The sequence below is a fragment of the Camellia sinensis genome, chromosome 6, assembly GCF_055761805.1.
Source record: "Camellia sinensis isolate YWXY chromosome 6, ASM5576180v1, whole genome shotgun sequence".
NCBI lineage: Eukaryota > Viridiplantae > Streptophyta > Magnoliopsida > Ericales > Theaceae > Camellia > Camellia sinensis.
Window position 1 is genome coordinate 96,136,811 of NC_138966.1, and position 22,701 is coordinate 96,159,511.

A 22,701-nucleotide genomic window follows, 5' to 3' on the forward strand; every position below is an offset into this window, starting at 1 on the left:
CTGAAGGGTGGGAGGCCAGCAATTGTTGCAGCAACCAGTTATCTCTCCTCCCGAGCCTCCCGGCGCCCGTTTTTCGCACTTCCGGGCTAATGTTGAATACCTTAGAGCTAGCGTTGCCAACTTTCAACCACATATCTGTGATCTACACATCTGGGAGGCCCATAAAAGTTGGTGGCCGGCCATTAAGGTCACCTGACCCTTTTGACCCCTTTCTTCCAGGCCAATGTTGAACCCCTTGGACCTTTTTTCTTGAACTTTGAACCACATATCTGTGATGTACACACCTGAGAGGCCCCTAAAAGTTCATGGCCGGCCAGTAAGTCAACTTGACCCTTTTGACCCCCTCTTTCCGAGCCATTGTTGAACCCCTTGGGCCCACTTTCTTGGAATTTCAATTACATGGTTGTGTTGTACACACATAGGGCTACTTCCCCAATACCTGGCCGGCCAGAAAAGCTGGTTGACCCTTTTGACCCCTAGCCGGCCGGCTAGGGGGTGTGGCCGGCCGGCCACCTCCGGCCAAAGTGAGCGGCCGGCCGTGCTCTCCTCACTGTGCCCTTTCCAGCTGTGGGGCAATATCCCCCAGATATTTTCTGTATCCGGGGGATATTTTGGGAGAGAGTTTTCCTCTCCATTTGACCCCCCTTTTACACCCCTTTCTTGACCATATAAACCAGCTGAGGGTCTTCTTCATGAGGGTTAGAAAAATTCTTCTCCAAGCATAAACCCTAAACTCCATTGTCTTCTTCTTCAATTCTTCAAAAAACCCTAACTTTTTAACCTTCATTCCTTCTACACCACCAAGCTCCACCACCACCATCTCATTTCCAGCAGCTAGGAGGGATTCTTGAAGGCTAAAGAAGCTGCAAATCAACCCAAGAAGCAACAAAAGTTTGGATCTTCAAGGGTAAGTTACACTTTGATCCTTTTGACCCTTTCCTTTGATCTATTTCTAAGCCTCATCTCTTTTTGGTTTCAAGCTTCGGCCCTAACTGAAAAGGGCCATATTTTGGGCTCATCTTCACTTCTCATTAAGGGCTCAACCCTGTTTGAGCCCTCCATAATACACTTGCTTCTTTGACCATCTTGTATGTCATAATTTTGCATGCTATTTTTGACCCATGAGCAATTTATTTTCGAGCATGTGGAAAACTGATTTAGGGCTTATTTTGAGCCCCTCTTCAACATTGGAGAAGGGCTCAACATTGTTTGGTGTTTCCATATGTCACTTGTAGTTATATCCCCTATTTGGCCCCATTTTTGCATAAATTAGTAGCCCTCTTTGTTTCTGTTTTTGGACCTTGGTCCGAACTGAAAGTGGTCTTATTTTGGCCTATACTTCATGTTTCATTCACATTTTTTTTCTGTTTGGTGATTATTTTATACACTTCATGTTTTAGCACCTTTTGAGCCTTATTTTGCATCATATTTTTAGCATGTTTGTATACTGATTTTGAGGCTGCCATATACTGTAAATGTTCATATTTTTGGTCCATCTTTAGTGTTGTAGAAGGAAATTTTTCAGTTTGGGTTTAGCTTATACCACTTGCTTCATTACCCCTATCTTGGTCCCTATTCTTGTATGCTATTTTTGCCATGCTTATACTTGCTGTTTAGCCATGTTTATAACTGGAAAAGTGCTTATTTTGGGACTGTCTAGCTTCTTTCTTTGCATTGCATGTCCATGTTGTGCATGTTTAGTATGGCTATAGGCCATTTCGGATGCCTAATGTTGCATTTCGGGTCATTTCCTTGCATTTCATGTCATTTCGCTTCATTTCGGGACTGTTTTCCCTCATATTTTGTTGCTGAAATTCCATTAGTATGCTTGCATATCATTTCCATGTCATTTCATATCATTTTATCATTGCCTCGGTTTGCGTGCCCGTGTGCACGCATTTCGAGGCACTTCATTTTCTGCCATCGGCATCCGATGTGAGTGTGGCTGAGGCTCACTCATGTTGGTATAAGCCCATTTGTCATTTCCATGTTATTTCATCACATTTTATCATTGCCTCGGTTTGCGTGCCCGTGTGCACGCATTTCGAGGCACTTCATTTTCATCCGCCGGCATCTTATGTGAGTGTGGCTGAGGCTCACTCATGTTAGTATAAGTTCATATTGCATTCTGTATGTCATATGCATTGCGTATGCATTGCCTCGGTTTGCGTGCCCGTGTGCACGCATTTCGAGACACTTTATTTTCTGCCATCGGCATCCGATGTGAGTGTGGCTGAGGCTCACTCATGTTGGTATAAGCCCATTTGTCATTTCCATGTCACTTTAGCACCGCCTCGGTTTGCGTGCCCGTGTGCACGCACTTCGAGGCATCTCATCTTCATTGCATCTGTCACCGCCTCGGTTTGCGTGCCCGCGTGCACGCACTTCGAGGCATCTCATCTTCATTGCATCTGTCACCGCCTCGGTTTGCGTGCCTGCGTGCACGTACTTCGAGGCATCTCATCTTCATTGCATCTGTCATCGCCTCGGTTTGCGTGCCCGTGTGCACGTACTTCGAGGCACCTCATTTACGTTGCATCTGTTATTGCCTCGGTTTGCGTGCCCGTGTGCACGCATTTCGAGGCATCTTATTTTCACTGCATTTACCATTACCTCGGTTTGCGCGCCCGTGTGCACGCATTTCGAGGCATCTCATTTTCAATATCCCGTCACTTTCTCGGTTTGCGTGCCCGCGTGCACGCATTTCGAGGCATCTCATTTTCATAGCATTCTGTATGTTAGGATTGTATCTTAGTTGCACTTCATGCATATCATGCATATTGCATCGTGTCCGGAATAGGAGTTAGCCCGGGCACGGGAAACGAGGTACATTTCGTACTCCGAGTGACGGAATGTGTCTCAATTCCCCAGTCACCGACACTCCGGATTACCCATGATGGAGTTAGGTTTTAGCTGTAGTTTCATGTGCATTCATCCTATATTGAGTTGTGCATTTCGACTCCTCGGCCATCATGCCTCGGTATGCGTGATTGGTGGCACGAGGATCGAGACATGCATATATCTGTGCAGATACATTGCTATGCCCCTTTTCTGCTCTCTGTTGCAGCAAATCAGGAATCAGCAACTTTTTGGGACTTGGCACGCATTTCAAGAACAGGTGTAAACAGAGGCTAATTGGGGCATTCCGGTGGATTTCCGCGCAAGACAATCCGGACATGCATCATCCATCAGGAACAAGACAGTCCCTGGCTTGCACGCCAGCTTTACTTGTTTTCTAGTTAATTCATTAATTAATTAGAATTTTGTAATATTTTGGGACTGTAATATTCTTTTATTCGGGACTGTAATATTCGGACTGTATTATTTATTCGGACCCTCTGTGCGAGGGCACAACTGTAATAAGTGTGCGTGAGTATGTTGTATGTCTTCCAACCCCACGTCTTTCTCCCTTTTATTTACCTGCTTATGGTGGTTAGATTAGGGCATATTTCAATTAGCATACAGTATGATAGCATGTTTGCATTCATTCATCTGTTTTGCATGCACCGGGCTCGGCGCATCATACTAACTGCATCGTACTTTCAATTCCGAGTTGAATACATGGTAGTTGTAGCATTTCATATACCATCTTAGAATAGCCGAGCCTGCTATAGTTGCATTTTGCATGCGTTGCATTAGGCATTTCTGTATACTTAGGATCATGCATAATTTCTAATGTAGTTTCTATTTTGGCTTGGAGTACTCGGTGAGTTTTATGCTTTAGCATCCTTGCATGCGTGTGAGTGACTGCCATGATAGCATGCTTACCATGAAGCTATGTGCTTGCATGACATATCTGCCTGAATGCCTGTGGGTGAAGGTCGGGTTATCTGGATTGGAATAAATCATCAAATGTGTGTTTTAAGCCCACTAGATAGTGGCAAAACCATCTTTACTAAGCCCACCCGAGGGTGGCAAAATTTGCATTTTAAGCCTACTTGCGAGTAGCAAACCATCTTTCAAAAAAAAACAAACATGAAATGTTTTGTTCCAATTCTGACGATCCAGTCTATATTTGTATGCTGTGCGCATCACATAGTAACCTAGGCTAATAACCAGAATAAGAACTCATAATGTTTTCAAAAATTGATATCATGGTTAGTAGAGGCCGGTCTATGACCGGGCGAGCGGGGGTGCTCACGAAGTGACCTTCCCCAATCGTACCCAAGTTCCCGAGCCGAGGCAACTTTGGTGATGACGGACACGTGGCCTTTTGGCACCGAGTCAGGGTTTCCTAAATTTCCCAAAATAAAATATTTAGGTGGCGACTCTGTATCTGGCAAAGCAGTCCATGTTTGGCACTTCTTTCAAAAATCTGTTTTCTCAAAACGATTTGCCGGATTTGGACTCTTTGGTTCAGACTTAGAACCGTGACTACGAAAAGTCGAGTCCGAGCTGTAGCGAGGTCCCCCGCGGGCTTGTTACAGTTTCTGGCGACTCTGTTGGGGATTTAGAGAACTTGACTCGAACTCATGATATCTGTTTTTGACTACACTTGTGTGATTCTTTGCATTGCATTTGCATTGGTGCGCCTAGGACACCGTGTTTGCCATCTGCTATTCCTGAACGGTTTGCCGGAGGCTTGTCTTGTCAAGGCATGACCATAAGGCTGACCGGTTGTGGGCTCTGCCAGTATGGGAACACGAACCCCGGTTTTACCGGGGCACCCTCTTTGACCATTCGACCTAGTGCATATTCAGATCCATAGTGACCATTCCAAACTAGGACAGGTTGCTTACCCGTTTATAGGTTGTTTGAAGCCGCTGCGTGCGTAGTGAAACCCTAGCTCCTGACAAAATAGGACAGGGAAACCCTACCCCTTCATAGGGGTGTTTTGGCTCTCACTTATCTGTTATGTGTTTTAGAGTGCGTCTCTACAGGAATGCATGTATCAGTGTATGAGTTTGGGCATCAGGCCTGCGGGCACCAGTTTGCGAATTTTGGCGTCAGGCCTGCGGGCATTACTATCAGTATTTGGGAGTCAGCTTTACCCGTGGGTATCAGACTCAGTTTAGGGCAGAATTTTGGGGCAGAATTCAGTAGAGAGCATACTCATTCAAATAGGCTCATATCTATTCAGGTGGAATCAGGCTGAGATGCTGTCTGTTTTCTCTTTTGCAAGGTAGTCTGGGAACCATAGTTTCAGAAGGCTCCGATATCCCCCGGGTACATTGGATCCGTGTTGATAGACTTTGTCAAGTCAGAAATTTAATTCAAGGGCAACCAGTGTTCTTTCGCTGAGGCAAGGTAAAGAAAAGCCGGTCAGGGCTCATATGTTCATCTAATCCGTCAGTCGCCAGTCACATCACTTTTGTTCAGACTCAGCAGACCGTGATGGCACAAGGTTCGGAAGAGTTTGCGGCCATGACAGCAGCGCTAAACCAGGGAACTACCATGCAGGCTGAGACCAGTTTTGAAACGCAGCGCCCATCTGGGGCATCTGCCTTACATCCAGCTTTGGGACCCCAGCCGAACTTTGACCCAATTCCGCCAGTTCAAGACTTGCAGTGTCTGAATCCTCGAGAAGGGTCGACTCAAGCTCAGGTGCTCAGACCCCTGGTGCAGCCTAATGAGAAAACTCAACCCTTTCATGTTGATGAGTTCAATCCGACTGCAGTGAAAATTGCAAACCTTGAGAAGCAATTCAAAAGGGCACAGGGCCTTAACTCCATTCCTGGCATTGAGGATGGGCACACCGAGGTTTCCATCCGGCTCCCAGACAGATTCAAAATGCCATATATCGACCGTTTCGACGGGTCTGGAGATCCAATGGTACATATCCGACTTTTCTTAGATGTCCTGAAGCCGATGGGTCTGACTAAGCCACAGAAACTCTCTCTGTATGGAAGAACCCTGTCGGGTGTAGCAGCTACTTGGTATACCAAATTGGAGGATATAGTGAAGCAAAACTGGGAAGAACTGGCTGAGGCCTTTGTCGATCAATATTCCTACAATACCCAAGTTGAAATGACCATCCAAGAGCTTGAAGCAACTCGCCAAAACCCAACAGAGCCTTTTGTGGAATTCATTGCAAGGTGGAGAGCAAAGGTAGCACAAATGACAGATCGTCGCCCTTCTGAGAAGGATCAAGTGCAGATGATGGTCCGAAACCTCGAGCATGATATGTTGCAAAAGTTGATAGTCGCTCCACTATTCACTTTCAAAAGTTTGCATGAACTGGGGGTTCAAGTCGAGAATGCGTTCAACAGCGGGATCATTCCCAGGACAAGGGAACTGACAAGGAAGGTGATTTCAAGGAGTACCAACGCTGGTAGCAGCGCTATTCCCAAACCCACCGAAATCAATACAGTCGCCACAGCCGACCCTTTTGCCAAACTAAGCCTACAAACAACTGGCCCAGCCCGAGCTCAGGGTAGAACTTTCACCCCCCTCTATATGAGCCTGACCAGCACACTAAAAGCCTTGATGGAAAAGGGGCATCTCAAACCCCTCGATCCTCAACCTCTTCCCAACCCACTCCCAGCCAGACATAACCCCGCCAAGTACTGCATGTACCATCAGCAGCGCGGTCATGGCACCGACCGTTGCTACCGCCTTCGTCATGAGGTCCAAAATCTCATCGACAACCGGACGATAGCTCCACCTTCAGACCCCAATGACCAAACATCTCCTGCCTACCTCAATCACATCCACATACTGCCATCCACCTTTGACCCCAGCATATACATCACCCCGGCCCATCTACCCAAGCCTGAGGTGTTTATCCCAGGGAGCAGGGACTTATGCATGATGGGTGCACCTGAACTTCAACCATCTCAAACCCGTGAACCCATTACTTCTGAGTTGATGGGAATGATTAAAGATCTTCAAGGAACCGTGACGGATCTGGCTTCTGGGACATTGGCTCCATCATCGACCACAACACATGCCAGGAGTCTCACGACAAAAGGCTCCCCAATCTTGGGACGGGCTGCATTTGAAGAAGGCCGATCCCTTGACCAAGTGTGGGGAAGTGGTGAAAACAAGATAGGGACGGACATGGATCCCCATGAACATCTTCTGTTGGCTGTTGAGGCTTTGAAAGCTGAGGGACTGAACAAAGAGCAAGTCCTCGCAGTTGTTGCAAAAGCTGTGGATGACACTTTCGCTACTCATGTTGGAGGCAGTCCGAATCAGAAGGAACATCGGGGGAAGGGCTTTCATACCAGAGACGATCCTGTTATCTCTAATCCTCCACTCGGAAGAGATCAGCAAACTAGGCCAGCATCTGCTAATCCCCCTGCTGGTGCGTCCAGCAAAAATCCACAAACCTTGAAATACCAACCCCGAGGTCGGAGGGTCTTCCATGCCCTCTATATGCCTTTGTCCAAAGCTCTCCAAATCCTTGTTGGACAAGGCCATCTCAAACCCCTTGAGCCTCGGCCTCTCCCGAATCCTCTTCCGGCTACACATGATACTACCCAGTACTGCGCGTACCATCAACAAACTGGCCATACTACCAACGCCTGCTTCCGTCTTCGCCATGAAGTACAGGATCTATTTGACAATGGAGTCATCCCCGCACCAGGTCCTGCAAAGTCTATCGGCACTTGATCAGTAAATTTGTGGGGGGATAATGTGATCTGATCAGAGGTTGAACCACCTGCGGGTGGCACCCAGTTAACTCCAGGCGTGGGAATAGCATGCACTGTTCTGAGCAATTTGCAAATACCAGTTTTTTGTATATTCTGACTTAGGTATTGGGTCAGCCTTGTTGTTTTGTTTTGAGTCTGTCTCTTTGTTTTGAGTCGGTCTTTTTGATTAAGTGTCTGTCTTGTTGTATCGAGTCAGTCCTGTTTTGTTAGAGTCGGGTGATTCCGGGGGTGTTACTTCGGATATCACTATTTTGTTTTGTGTTTGTCCTTTTGTTTTCTTTTGAGTCTGTTTCTGCCGGGGAGCCAATGGTACCAAAAGATTTGAATGAAACAGCAGTGGTTTTTCACGCTCTTGTATTTGCCTCGGCCGTGTGCCAATTGTGCCAGAAAGTTTGAATGAAACAACAGTACTTTTCGCCTACTCTTCTGCACCCCGAAATCATTGCATTGACCTAAGTCTTTCAAAACTTTTTGAACACCACGGTGAAAACAAAGAGGAAGGAATTCCTCGGGATTTGCAAAACTTTGATCATTTGAGAGAAAGAGAGGCATGCTAAGCCCTTAATGAGTGAAATCATGCTTGTTAGCGTGAGTACTGAGAAGGACCCTGGCTTGATCCAGACTGGTTTCACACTACCTTCAGCGCGAGCGATTTGTCGCTTTCTTAAAAACTTTCAAAAACAAAATATTTTGCGCGGTCTTGCGAAGACTTGTGTGGAATCACTCTTGAGATTGTGCAGCCTAGGATCGCTCTCAGCCTCGAGACTCAACCCCTTCGCTTCTAAACCTTGAAACTTGAAATCAGAAGGTTCGACGGTCAACTACGATGTGAGGCCTGTGTGGCTAGATTTGAAGCAGCCCTCGAGCAAGAGGCACCAAAGTCAGGTCAAGAAGATCAGATCTCATCAGAAGAAGCTTATAAAGCAAAGTAGCAGCCATTCTCCTGGATTCAGATGACTCCAGGATCTCAAAACCATTTGGCATGGACTTGTTATACTTTTGCCCTTGAGAGGCTCGCTGGGCCGAAAACCCGGAAGGGCGACCCAGGCAAAAGTTAGAGCAAGAGAAAAATACAAAAAAAAGAAGAAGCAAAAAATGCAAAAAGAAAAAAAGAGAACAAAAAGAAAGATGCAAAGAAAAGAACGAAAAAATCAAAAAAGGAAAAAGAAATGAAAAGAATTGAAAAGAAAAGAAAAACAAAGCTCGCAAGGTCGAAAACCCGCAACGGGCGCCTTGGCAAAAGTTAGAGCCTAAAAATGAGAGGTTAATACCCGAGTGTACCTTAACCCCGAACTACGTGAGGCTTGATTCCCATCTTTGGGATACGTAGGCAACTTCATTCTGAAGTCCAGCCGTAAAACACTTCAAACTCAATCATGTCCATGTAATGGTTCTGATAATCTTTGCCTTCTCTGTATCCGAGAGTTCGGTTGCAATCATCACTTCGAGGACTGATTATAATGCGTCGTGGCGCCATTCAGACAAGGGGCAACTTTCCGTTGCCATTCAATGCGCTGCGGTGCTATCCAAACAAGGGGCAACTTTCCGTTGCCATTCAGAACGCCGCGGTGCCATTTCAAACAAGGGGCAACATTCCGTTGCCATGCAGTGTCCTTCAGACAAGGGGCAATTTTCCATTGCCATGGATCCGAGGTTGCGCATCTCAAGAGTAGGTCCCATGCTCGTTGAGCAGTGGTCGTTTACGAAAATAGTTTTTGAGAATTTTTACTGAGGTTGACTAATCTTCTCGAAAAGTATTCCATTTTCAAAACTGGACCATTTCTTGGACCCAAAAGAGGAAAAGTTTTAGTGCTCATAGCCTGACTTGCATGATTTTAAATCAGAAAATTGAACAAGCATGATTAATCTAACTCTCATTTCGGTCAAATTTTTTTTAGGAGAAAACTAAAACAAAAAATGGTCAAAATGATGAACTAGGGGCTCAGTTGAGTCAGGCTTCCTGTCTTTCCCATTGTCAACATTCTTGCCAAGAAGGGCATTCTACCTGCCAGAAGAGGGCACAACTGAAGTTAACAACAAAGGGCTGAAAACTCTCTCATCCTCCAAGCAGCGAGGTATCGAGCCGAGTGCGAAGCACGAATTGGAATGGATCAAGATGCTCCATTCCCTCATCCGGCGCATCGACAGATGTCACCGAAGGAAATAGCCGTGAGCTGATTATGTTGGGTGTGAGCCCGCAACTTCCTGTTCATCCATCAACCACCCAGGGGAGGGATGAAAAACGAGAGATTGAAGAATAGAGAGATGTACGATGAGAGAAAAAGTGAGAAAGGGGCTTTTTCAGAAAAAACAGAGCTTGAGGGCCGAGTGATGTGAGAACCACAAATAAGAAGGGGTGGGAAACACTACCCGGTGAAACAGGCTCCCTGTGCACATTTGAGTGTCGTGTCTTTTTGTTTTATCTCGATTCTTGTTTTGAGTCGTTTTGAGTGTTACTCGATGTGTCTAGGTTGTGTGTCTTTTATTTCCGTGTTGAGTTGTCTTGCTGTGTTCAGTCGTAGGCTCGATACCCGGTCAAGAGCTCATTTATCAATTTCAAAATAAAATCGTTTTGCACTCCGAGTGCCATGCCGTTCTCCACATCTGTGCAAAACAAGATTCATTCTTTCATAAAACCGCAGGGTTCAGCCCAGGTCATGTCAGAACAGCAAAACCAGACCTATCTGAAGCTATATAAGTTCCGGACTGCAAAGCAAAAGAAAATAGGGAAAATGTCGAGCATCTGAGTGTGTTTCACCTTCAGAAAATTCTGAGATTGCATTCCATATGTACCTCTTCAGGCCTTGCCAGTGCCCCGAAGAATGAGTATGCCTCTACTCCAAGCTTAAGCATGCTTCAAGTCAGAACGGAAATTAAAGCAGCAGCAGCAGATGTTATCTCTTGCCAATATGAACAGGGTGTGCCCTTTTTGAGCTGAGTGTGTTGCAAAGTCCTCTAAGAGGTAAATCAGAGGCACCAGAGTACATATTTGATGCTCCTCTACTACATAGAATGTGAATTTTCATATACACTGTTGTTGCATGCGTGCCGCACATCGTTATGATTCATGCATAGAATATGCCTACTTTCGATTCTGCATAGAATTTGCTTTCAATATTGCATAGAATATGCTCCTGTTTCTTGCATAGAAAATGCTCGTATCTTTTGCATAGAAAATGCACTCTTCCATACTTGCATAGAAAATGCACTCTTCCATACTTGCATAGAAAATGCACTCTTCCATACTTGCATAGAAAATGCACCTCATTTGCATAGAACATGCATTCACTCGCACTATCTTGTGCACTTACACTTTGTATCTCACTAGCACTGTCTTGTGCATCTTGTGGTTGTATCTCACATCGCACTGTCTAGTGCATTTCAAATCAATCGCGCTGTTTAGCGCATCGCACTGTCTAGTGCATTTCATTTCAATCGCGCTGTTTAGCGCATCGCACTGTCTAGTGCATTTCATTTCAATCGCGCTGTTTAGCGCATCGCACTGTCTAGTGCATTTCAAATCAATCGCGCTGTTTAGCGCATCGCACTGTCTAGTGCATTTCAAATCAATCGCGCTGTTTAGCATATCGCACTGTTTAGTGCATTTCAATCGCGCTGTTTAGCGTATCGCACTGTTTAGTGCATTTCAATCGCGCTGTTTAGCGTATCGCGCTGTTTAGTGCATTTCAATCGCGCTGTTTAGCGCATCGCACTGTCTAGTGCATTTCAAATCAATCGCGCTGTTTAGCGCATCGCACTGTTTAGTGTATTTCAATCGCGCTGTTTAGCGTATCGCACTGTCCTGTGCATTTCAAATCACTCGCGCTTTCTTGCGCATTGCACTGTTTTGTGCACCTTACTTGCATTTTGCATGCTTTCCATCGCGCTATCTTGCGCATCTCACCTGTACTTGTTGGTGCATTGTATCGCGCTGTCTTGCGCACCTTATTTGTATCGCACTGTTTTGTGCATTCACTCTGCATCGCACTGTCTTGTGCACTCCCTGGTCTAAGGAGACCTTAAATCCTGCATCATCATTCGCGCTGTTTTGCGCATCGCATTTGCATTTATTCGCGCCGCCTCGTGCACTTTCCGGTCTAGGAGACCTTAAATCCTCTAAAGGTGCAATTCCTTTGGTGTTTGTCGTGCCCGAACGACTCGTCATGGTCTGGTATAGCCACCTGCCTGTGTTTGCAGTGAGTTCCTAGGAGACCAACTGAGACGGTGGAAACTAGAGTTCGAATGGCTTATGCCTAGAACGCAAAGGTTCGGGATTTCCGAGACTAAAGTCTGGTTTAAATACCCAGGGGTATATCCTCGGCTTGAAATCTGTATGGCAGCCCCATAGATTGAGATAGCATCTGTATGCACCTCAATTCTGGATACTGATCCAACCTAGTCTGTCACCCTGTTGGAGAATAGGGAAAGCTGCGACCATAGTCAGGGAGAAAAGTAGTACCTGCGGTTCAACCAAGAAGAAGCGAGAGATCCCCAGCAGCATGAGGTAAGTCATTACCAATTGCCCCTGTGAGGTACCTTCATTTCCTAGCTATTACATTGCATTTCAGTTATTACATTACAGTGCATTGCATGAATCCTCAACTTTCAAATTGGCTTCGCGTAGCGTATAAGTCCACTCGTCAAACCGGCTTCGCTTAGCGTATAAGTCCAACTTTCAAATCGGCTTCGCGTAGCGTATAAGTCCAACTTTCAAATCGGCTTCGCGTAGCGTATAAGTCCAATCTTCAAAATATTTCTGCGTATCATTTTGCATTTTGCCCCCTGCCTGCGGGCGCATCTCTGTTTATCCTGTATGTTTGTCTAAGTCTTCGGCCTTGTCAAAAATGGGTCGTCTCTGGGCTTTGACATTCACTCCCGTCACTTGTGACTTCCGAGTTCTGTCAAAGAGGGGCAACTGTAGACACCCCATTTTTGACCGACCTTAAGACTCAGGCGTCACCGATTGAGCGCTTGGTGATGTTCCATAATGTGTTCGTTCAGAAGTTTCAGAGTCGCGGCCGTAAGCCCTGCCTCCGGACTTCCGAACCCTTTTCTGTGCCTTGTCTCGGTTTGCGAATCAGACTCGGTTTTCTCTGTTTCTTTTCCTGAGGGGAGGGAGAGGTCCCGTAGACCATTTCTCAATGTCCGTAGGCTACATTTGGTGGCCGTAGGCCATTTTTCCCATTTCGGAGTCCGGTTCCCGGTTTTCGGAACCGTTGGCCGTGCGCCTCGGTTCGGGACCGCTTAACCATCTCCTATTGCTCTGATTTTTGGCATACATCTTATTTCATCCCTTTTGAGGGACACTGGGGGCTGAGAAACCCACTTCGAGGTCAAATACCATTTTCGGTACTTAACAGCCCATTTTCGGGACCCCGAACTGCGTGTTTTGGCTCCGGAACATTCGTTTCGCAACGGTTTTCGCTCATTTTTGGCAGGTACCTCTGTTTTATCCCGAAGAAGGTCACTGAAGGGTGGGAGGCCAGCAATTGTTGCAGCAACCAGTTATCTCTCCTCCCGAGCCTCCCGGCGCCCGTTTTTCGCACTTCCGGGCTAATGTTGAATACCTTAGAGCTAGCGTTGCCAACTTTCAACCACATATCTGTGATCTACACATCTGGGAGGCCCATAAAAGTTGGTGGCCGGCCATTAAGGTCACCTGACCCTTTTGACCCCTTTCTTCCAGGCCAATGTTGAACCCCTTGGACCTTTTTTCTTGAACTTTGAACCACATATCTGTGATGTACACACCTGAGAGGCCCCTAAAAGTTCATGGCCGGCCAGTAAGTCAACTTGACCCTTTTGACCCCCTCTTTTCGAGCCATTGTTGAACCCCTTGGGCCCACTTTCTTGGAATTTCAATTACATGGTTGTGTTGTACACACATAGGGCTACTTCCCCAATACCTGGCCGGCCAGAAAAGCTGGTTGACCCTTTTGACCCCTAGCCGGCCGGCTAGGGGGTGTGGCCGGCCGGCCACCTCCGGCCAAAGTGAGCGGCCGGCCGTGCTCTCCTCACTGTGCCCTTTCCAGCTGTGGGGCAATATCCCCCAGATATTTTCTGTATCCGGGGGATATTTTGGGAGAGAGTTTTCCTCTCCATTTGACCCCCCTTTTACACCCCTTTCTTGACCATATAAACCAGCTGAGGGTCTTCTTCACGAGGGTTAGAAAAATTCTTCTCCAAGCATAAACCCTAAACTCCATTGTCTTCTTCTTCAATTCTTCAAAAAACCCTAACTTTTTAACCTTCATTCCTTCTACACCACCAAGCTCCACCACCACCATCTCATTTCCAGCAGCTAGGAGGGATTCTTGAAGGCTAAAGAAGCTGCAAATCAACCCAAGAAGCAACAAAAGTTTGGATCTTCAAGGGTAAGTTACACTTTGATCCTTTTGACCCTTTCCTTTGATCTATTTCTAAGCCTCATCTCTTTTTGGTTTCAAGCTTCGGCCCTAACTGAAAAGGGCCATATTTTGGGCTCATCTTCACTTCTCATTAAGGGCTCAACCCTGTTTGAGCCCTCCATAATACACTTGCTTCTTTGACCATCTTGTATGTCATAATTTTGCATGCTATTTTTGACCCATGAGCAATTTATTTTCGAGCATGTGGAAAACTGATTTAGGGCTTATTTTGAGCCCCTCTTCAACATTGGAGAAGGGCTCAACATTGTTTGGTGTTTCCATATGTCACTTGTAGTTATATCCCCTATTTGGCCCCATTTTTGCATAAATTAGTAGCCCTCTTTGTTTCTGTTTTTGGACCTTGGTCCGAACTGAAAGTGGTCTTATTTTGGCCTATACTTCATGTTTCATTCACATTTTTTTTCTGTTTGGTGATTATTTTATACACTTCATGTTTTAGCACCTTTTGAGCCTTATTTTGCATCATATTTTTAGCATGTTTGTATACTGATTTTGAGGCTGCCATATACTGTAAATGTTCATATTTTTGGTCCATCTTTAGTGTTGTAGAAGGAAATTTTTCAGTTTGGGTTTAGCTTATACCACTTGCTTCATTACCCCTATCTTGGTCCCTATTCTTGTATGCTATTTTTGCCATGCTTATACTTGCTGTTTAGCCATGTTTATAACTGGAAAAGTGCTTATTTTGGGACTGTCTAGCTTCTTTCTTTGCATTGCATGTCCATGTTGTGCATGTTTAGTATGGCTATAGGCCATTTCGGATGCCTAATGTTGCATTTCGGGTCATTTCCTTGCATTTCATGTCATTTCGCTTCATTTCGGGACTGTTTTCCCTCATATTTTGTTGCTGAAATTCCATTAGTATGCTTGCATATCATTTCCATGTCATTTCATATCATTTTATCATTGCCTCGGTTTGCGTGCCCGTGTGCACGCATTTCGAGGCACTTCATTTTCTGCCATCGGCATCCGATGTGAGTGTGGCTGAGGCTCACTCATGTTGGTATAAGCCCATTTGTCATTTCCATGTTATTTCATCACATTTTATCATTGCCTCGGTTTGCGTGCCCGTGTGCACGCATTTCGAGGCACTTCATTTTCATCCGCCGGCATCTTATGTGAGTGTGGCTGAGGCTCACTCATGTTAGTATAAGTTCATATTGCATTCTGTATGTCATATGCATTGCCTCGGTTTGCGTGCCCGTGTGCACGCATTTCGAGGCACTTTATTTTCTGCCATCGGCATCCGATGTGAGTGTGGCTGAGGCTCACTCATGTTGGTATAAGCCCATTTGTCATTTCCATGTCACTTTAGCACCGCCTCGGTTTGCGTGCCCGTGTGCACGCACTTCGAGGCATCTCATCTTCATTGCATCTGTCACCGCCTCGGTTTGCGTGCCCGCGTGCACGCACTTCGAGGCATCTCATCTTCATTGCATCTGTCACCGCCTCGGTTTGCGTGCCTGCGTGCACGTACTTCGAGGCATCTCATCTTCATTGCATCTATCATCGCCTCGATTTGCGTGCCCGTGTGCACGTACTTCGAGGCACCTCATTTACGTTGCATCTGTTATTGCCTCGGTTTGCGTGCCCGTGTGCACGCATTTCGAGGCATCTTATTTTCACTGCATTTACCATTACCTCGGTTTGCGCGCCCGTGTGCACGCATTTCGAGGCATCTCATTTTCAATATCCCGTCACTTTCTCGGTTTGCGTGCCCGCGTGCACGCATTTCGAGGCATCTCATTTTCATAGCATTCTGTATGTTAGGATTGTATCTTAGTTGCACTTCATGCATATCATGCATATTGCATCGTGTCCGGAATAGGAGTTAGCCCGGGCACGGGAAACGAGGTACATTTCGTACTCCGAGTGACGGAATGTGTCTCAATTCCCCAGTCACCGACACTCCGGATTACCCATGATGGAGTTAGGTTTTAGCTGTAGTTTCATGTGCATTCATCCTATATTGAGTTGTGCATTTCGACTCCTCGGCCATCATGCCTCGGTATGCGTGATTGGTGGCACGAGGATCGAGACATGCATATATCTGTGCAGATACATTGCTATGCCCCTTTTCTGCTCTCTGTTGCAGCAAATCAGGAATCAGCAACTTTTTGGGACTTGGCACGCATTTCAAGAACAGGTGTAAACAGAGGCTAATTGGGGCATTCCGGTGGATTTCCGCGCAAGACAATCCGGACATGCATCATCCATCAGGAACAAGACAGTCCCTGGCTTGCACGCCAGCTTTACTTGTTTTCTAGTTAATTCATTAATTAATTAGAATTTTGTAATATTTTGGGACCGTAATATTCTTTTATTCGGGACTGTAATATTCGGACTGTATTATTTATTCGGACCCTCTGTGCGAGGGCACAACTGTAATAAGTGTGCGTGAGTATGTTGTATGTCTTCCAACCCCACGTCTTTCTCCCTTTTATTTACATGCTTATGGTGGTTAGATTAGGGCATATTTCAATTAGCATACAGTATGATAGCATGTTTGCATTCATTCATCTGTTTTGCATGCACCGGGCTCGGCGCATCATACTAACTGCATCGTACTTTCAATTCCGAGTTGAATACATGGTAGTTGTAGCATTTCATATACCATCTTAGAATAGCCGAGCCTGCTATAGTTGCATTTTGCATGCGTTGCATTAGGCATTTCTGTATACTTAGGATCATGCATAATTTCTAATGTAGTTTCTATTTTGGCTTGGAGTACTCGGTGAGTTTTATGCTTTAGCATCCTTGCATGCGTGTGAGTGACTGCCATGATAGCATGCTTACCATGAAGCTATGTGCTTGCATGACATATCTGCCTGAATGCCTGTGGGTGAAGGTCGGGTTATCTGGATTGGAATAAATCATCAAATGTGTGTTTTAAGCCCACTAGATAGTGGCAAAACCATCTTTACTAAGCCCACCCGAGGGTGGCAAAATTTGCATTTTAAGCCTACTTGCGAGTAGCAAACCATCTTTCAAAAAAAAACAAACATGAAATGTTTTGTTCCAATTCTGACGATCCAGTCTATATTTGTATGCTGTGCGCATCACATAGTAACCTAGGCTAATAACCGGAATAAGAACTCATAATGTTTTCAAAAATTGATATCATGGTTAGTAGAGGCCGGTCTATGACCGGGCGAGCGGGGGTGCTCACGAAGTGACCTTCCCCAATCGTACCCAAGTTCCCGAGCCGAGGCAACTTTGGTGATGACGGACACGTGGCCTTTTGGCACCGAGTCAGGGTTTCCTAAATTTCCCAAAATAAAATATTTAGGTGGCGACTCTGTATCTGGCAAAGCAGTCCATGTTTGACACTTCTTTCAAAAATCTGTTTTCTCAAAACGATTTGCCGGATTTGGACTCTTTGGTTCAGACTTAGAACCGTGACTACGAAAAGTCGAGTCCGAGCTGTAGCGAGGTCCCCCGCGGGCTTGTTACAGTAGGGTTATCCTGTCCTAGCTTGGAATGATCTAGGGTTTCACTATTCACACAAGCGGTATCATACATCCTAGAAACGGGAAAGCATCCTGTCCTAATTTGAAAGGTACTATAGCTCACCATATGTACAAGGTTGGCTCTACTTTACGGGTTGAAGCCAAGGTGACGTTACCAAAGAGTCCTTTGGGTCATAACCAATAAAGATCCCAGGAAATCAGAAGAGTCAAATAGCCTCTCTTCGGAGTCTGAGAACCTTAGATAGCAAAGCTAGATAGCAGGGCTACATGGCAAAGCTACCCTTTTGACAAATCTCAAAAGGTTACAACACAAGGCCTCTAAAGTATCGTAAAAATAGGTATAGTGTCACAAAAAGCTTACCTGTGCTCCCACCAGTATCTGGGCAACACAAGGACTTGAAGTGCACCAATGAATGCAATGCAATGAACATATAATTGAAAATAAAGGTCATATCATGGAGTTCGAGTCAAGGTTTCATAAAATCCCCAGCAGAGTCGCCAGAAACTGTAACATGCCCGGGGGGTACCCGTGCGCGTTAAACAGTTCGGACCCCTGAGATCTCTTTGATCTATTCTCACGAGTGCAATGTGAAACATAGATGAGAGTCTAGATTTGGCAACTTTTATTGAAAATCCATTTTATTGCAATTTTGTCAAAAATGGACTGCGTCATCAGATCTCAGAGTCGCCACCTAATATTTATTTTGGGAAAATTAGGAAACCCATGACTCGTGCCAAGGCCACTGTTCGTCGTAACCAAGGATGCTTGGCTCGGAACCTTAGGTATGAGAGGGGAAGGTCAATAATGAGCACCCCCGCCCACCCGATCAAAGATCGGCCTTTACTAACCATGATATGAATTTTATTTTATTTATATGTTCATGTTCTGATTAGTTAATAAATCCTAAAATTTACTATGTGAAGCATACAAGTATAGACTATGCCATTCATTTTGGAACAATTTGATATCATGCATTTTGAAAGAGTTTTGACGATGTACAACCCAAATAAATTGAGTTTACAAGCATGAAAAATCAACATCATTCCAAATTAAGCGACACAACCTCCATCCACTGGCATTCATAGAGTTATATCACATAAGCAACTAGCCTCATGGTAGAATGCTGGACATAGTAAAAAAACACACACACACGGGATGCTAAAGCATAAAAACTCACATGTTGGATGACCCGCGAACAAGCTACAAAACAAAGTTAGTAAAACATGCATGATCTTATATACAAAATCCTAATGCAATTCACTCATGAGATGCAACTAAAGATTCGGCTTCTAAAATATGATATGTGAATCATCTCAAGAACGTGAGGTAGCGCACATAATCACATAGGAATTGATTAAATCCACAAATGCAAACTTAGCCGAATCAAGATGCATGAAACATGGATGCAAAACATAACTATGATGAAAAATAAATATGATGTTTATGTACAAATAAAGAAAGCAAGTAAAAGAACGGGATAGAAAGAAGCGGGGCGGGGAATTATTACAACGCTCTGAATAAATTATTACAAACCAGATAAGAGAGAGAGAAAGGAATATTACAACAAAATAAAAACCTCACAAACTCTCAAAATAAAATAAAATAAAATAAAATAAAATAAAATAAAGAAACTTCATGTGCGCCGGAAAATGTTTTGCTTGACGTAGGAAGACTGCTCCGTTCTGTTTGGGGAAACTTATTTTTTGCGGGAGCACTATTCATCCCGAGGTACTATTCATTGCCGGAAGTTACTATTCATCATGACAATTACTATTCACCTTTCTTGATCGTTATTCATCTTACCGGGCATTTTTTTCATCCGCTGTTACTATTCATCGCCGGAGGTACTATTCATCGATGGGGCTACTATTCATCGTCGGAGTTACTATTCACCGCCGGAAGTTACTATTTACCGCCGGAGGTTACTATTCACCACCGATCACTATTCATTTGGCGGGGTCACATCTTTTAACAAATTAGGTGGTTCGACCAACCATTTAAAGTGATAAAATTACAACAATTTATAAATAGCAAACTACAACATTTTATGTAAATTACAACAGTTTATATACAACCGTAAATTACAGCAGATAAAGTAATAAAATTAGGTGGTTCAACCGACCATTTAAAGCGATAAAATTACAACAATTTATAAATAGTAAACTACAACATTTTATGTAAATTACAACAGTTTATATACAACCGTAAATTACAGCAGATAAAGTAGTAAAATTAGGTGGTTCAACCGACCATTTAAAGCGATAAAAAAAATTATGAAAAACAATAAATAAAGTACTTGAACAAATTATATCACATTTTGAAATTAAATGAAAGTTTGCGAAAACTCACCTTTCGGGGACATGATGAATTTTCTGATTCACAAACTTTCTTTTGATTACCCTCAAGTTTGTGGAATGTGTTCTCAATTCTCAGTTAAAATTTGGAATTACAACTTTAACAGTTCCTTCTTTCTGATTCTTTTTCTCTCAATATTCCCTCGCACCAATTCCCTTTTTTTTTTTATTCTCTCTCCCAATTTTTTGACTCTTGTAATCTCTCCCCTGCCAAAATCCCTCCTCTTCCTTCTCTGATCTTCCCCCTTTTATAGAAAATAATTGTAAGAAAAAGACAAAAGAAGAAACGGTGGTGGAAGGAGTTGATTTCAAAAGATGCACAGTGATTTTACTGTGAAATGCACAGTAAAATTACTATGCACTTTACAATATAATAATGTATAAAAGAGATTATTAGCATAAATACATGTACAAATACCCAGAAAAATATATAAAAACACACAAATACGTAAAATTAAAATACGTGGACTAATAAAATATATTTTAGTAGGCCAAATATGCAACATAATTTGACCAAAGTGGGTCTAAAGGCACAGAAAACAAAAAGACGCACGATGGGAGTGTAGTGAATTTTTTTTCAAAGGAGGAATAATACCCTTATATAATATAATATATATATATATATATATATACAAAAGTATGGTGCGTGGGTGAAACCAGGGTACTGAATAAATTTAATAAAATATTATATAATAATATAACATAATATATATATATATATATATAATACATAATAAAGGGAAAGAAAATAGAGAAGGAGTCTAAAATAATTTGGCAAAAACAGGTGTAAGACTAGGATTAAAGTTTATATTCCATCTTTTTACTGAGAATTTTTTGAGATAGCATATTCCTGTTTTCATCATTGAGTAATCAAAAGAAAGCGCCCAAGTCTTAGGGCCGGTCAAAATGGGGTGTCTACATATGTATTCGGTTAAATCGGGGTATTGGGCTACCATCAGGAGAAGGTATGGCAGGTCTAATGCCGGAAATGTGATCGATTCTTTTATTTGGAAAAAGTTTTGGAAGACTAAAATACCACTGAAATGGATTTTATTCATTTGGAAATGTCTTCACAATATTCTTCTAGTGAGTTGGCAACTTAAACGACAAGGCATACAGGTTGATACCACATGTGTCTAGTGTGCGCAAGCGAATGAGACAATAAAGCATTTTTTTTTTCGAATGTCCTTGGTCCCAAAGAGTTTGGAGGGGTACAGTTTTGGGGTTGGATTTTACTTGTGGGAATCCTGTTGACTTCAGAACATGGTGGGTGGGACAGGTTAGGAGTGTTAAGGAGGAGGACATTATAATTCATTCTATTGCTATTATGAGGGCAATCTGTAGACAATGCAATATTAAAGTGTTTGAACATAAGCAACTGACAATAGATCACACTTTATACTTGGGTACTAAACTTATATGGCAATGGAACAATGGAAATGTAATAATTGATCACGACATATCTGACCGTGATAAAGCAACGTTGCAGGTTTCTTCATCAAATAAATGTTATGTTATTACTAATACTGCTACATCATCTAATCATTTTTAACTCTTTACCTGTGTGGTGGATAGAGCATGGAAATAGAGTACCGAAGTAGCCGGCCTGGCATGGGTCTGTTTTGATGAACCTCAAGTACAGGTGTCCCACCAAGTGCTCTCTCTCCTATTGTCCTCTTCTCTAGTAGTAGAAGCTAAAACTTTTTTAAAGGCTATTAAATGGGCTGTCAAGATGAAGATTCAATGTCTCTCGGTATTTACAGATTGTCAGATATCAGTAGATAGTTTTGAGCAACAACACAATCTGGATTGGGAGGTGGCCCTGGTTATACAGGATGTATTGGCCCTAAGTAAACATTTTCAGTTTTTATCTGTAACTAAAGTAGATAGGTCTTTGGTGGAGCCAGCGCACCAACTAGCAAAATCTGTTAACCTTTTATCTTATGGGTAATATATTTGGAAGTTTGCTTGGTTCTCAAAGAAGAAAAAAAAAATTGTTAGAAGAATATTTTTGAAAGTCAAATTCAAAAATTAATTCTAAATGCAATTTATTTTTTGAAAAATTAAAAAGTTATTTATTTGTTAGCGCTGAACATAAAAAGGTTAGTAACCATAGGGGATAACTTTTGGGATTAAATTCTATAAGGAGCCAAAACCACAAAGGTTACCCTTAGGTAGTTGATACATAGCAGGGCCATTCAACTATGTAGCGACAAGTCACAGACTCATATACAAGCAGGAATTTGAATTCATTCTTGAAATTGGGTACAGTTCCCTCAGGCTTGGAAGGTTTATCCTACCAACTAAATGTGTTATTGCCTGAGTGACCCCCGAAAAGAGTGGAATCTAAGACCTCAGAGTTAATGTCTCAGAGTCTTACCAAAGTATCACACCTCATTGGATTGTTAGTGCTGAACATCCTTTTTAGGCCCTAATAAAGCAATTTTGCTATGTCTCAAATTTACTTTTCCTTTCACTCCTATCATGATAATAAAGGCCTTGTTTGGGAAGTCGACTATTTTAGTTGGTTATTTGACTTTTTGACAATTTTTGTCTGGTTAAAATAGTTGTGTTTGGGAAGTTTGTTAGCTTTTTTTTAGTTGATTTGATGGCTGTGAGAGAAAACGTGAAATAATTATAGATTAAATGTGACATTTTATCTTATTACTATTTTAATCTATTTTATCTTTTAATAAATTATTTTAATCCAACCCTCCTCCCAAACAAAGCTAAAGAGAGGTAACTTTGTATGTGGAAAGTGGGCCAAATCAAATTGGTATAGAACCAATCCCAGACGGAAAGGGCGTTTGGAAAAAATATATATATATATATATATATTAGTCGGTTTCTGGG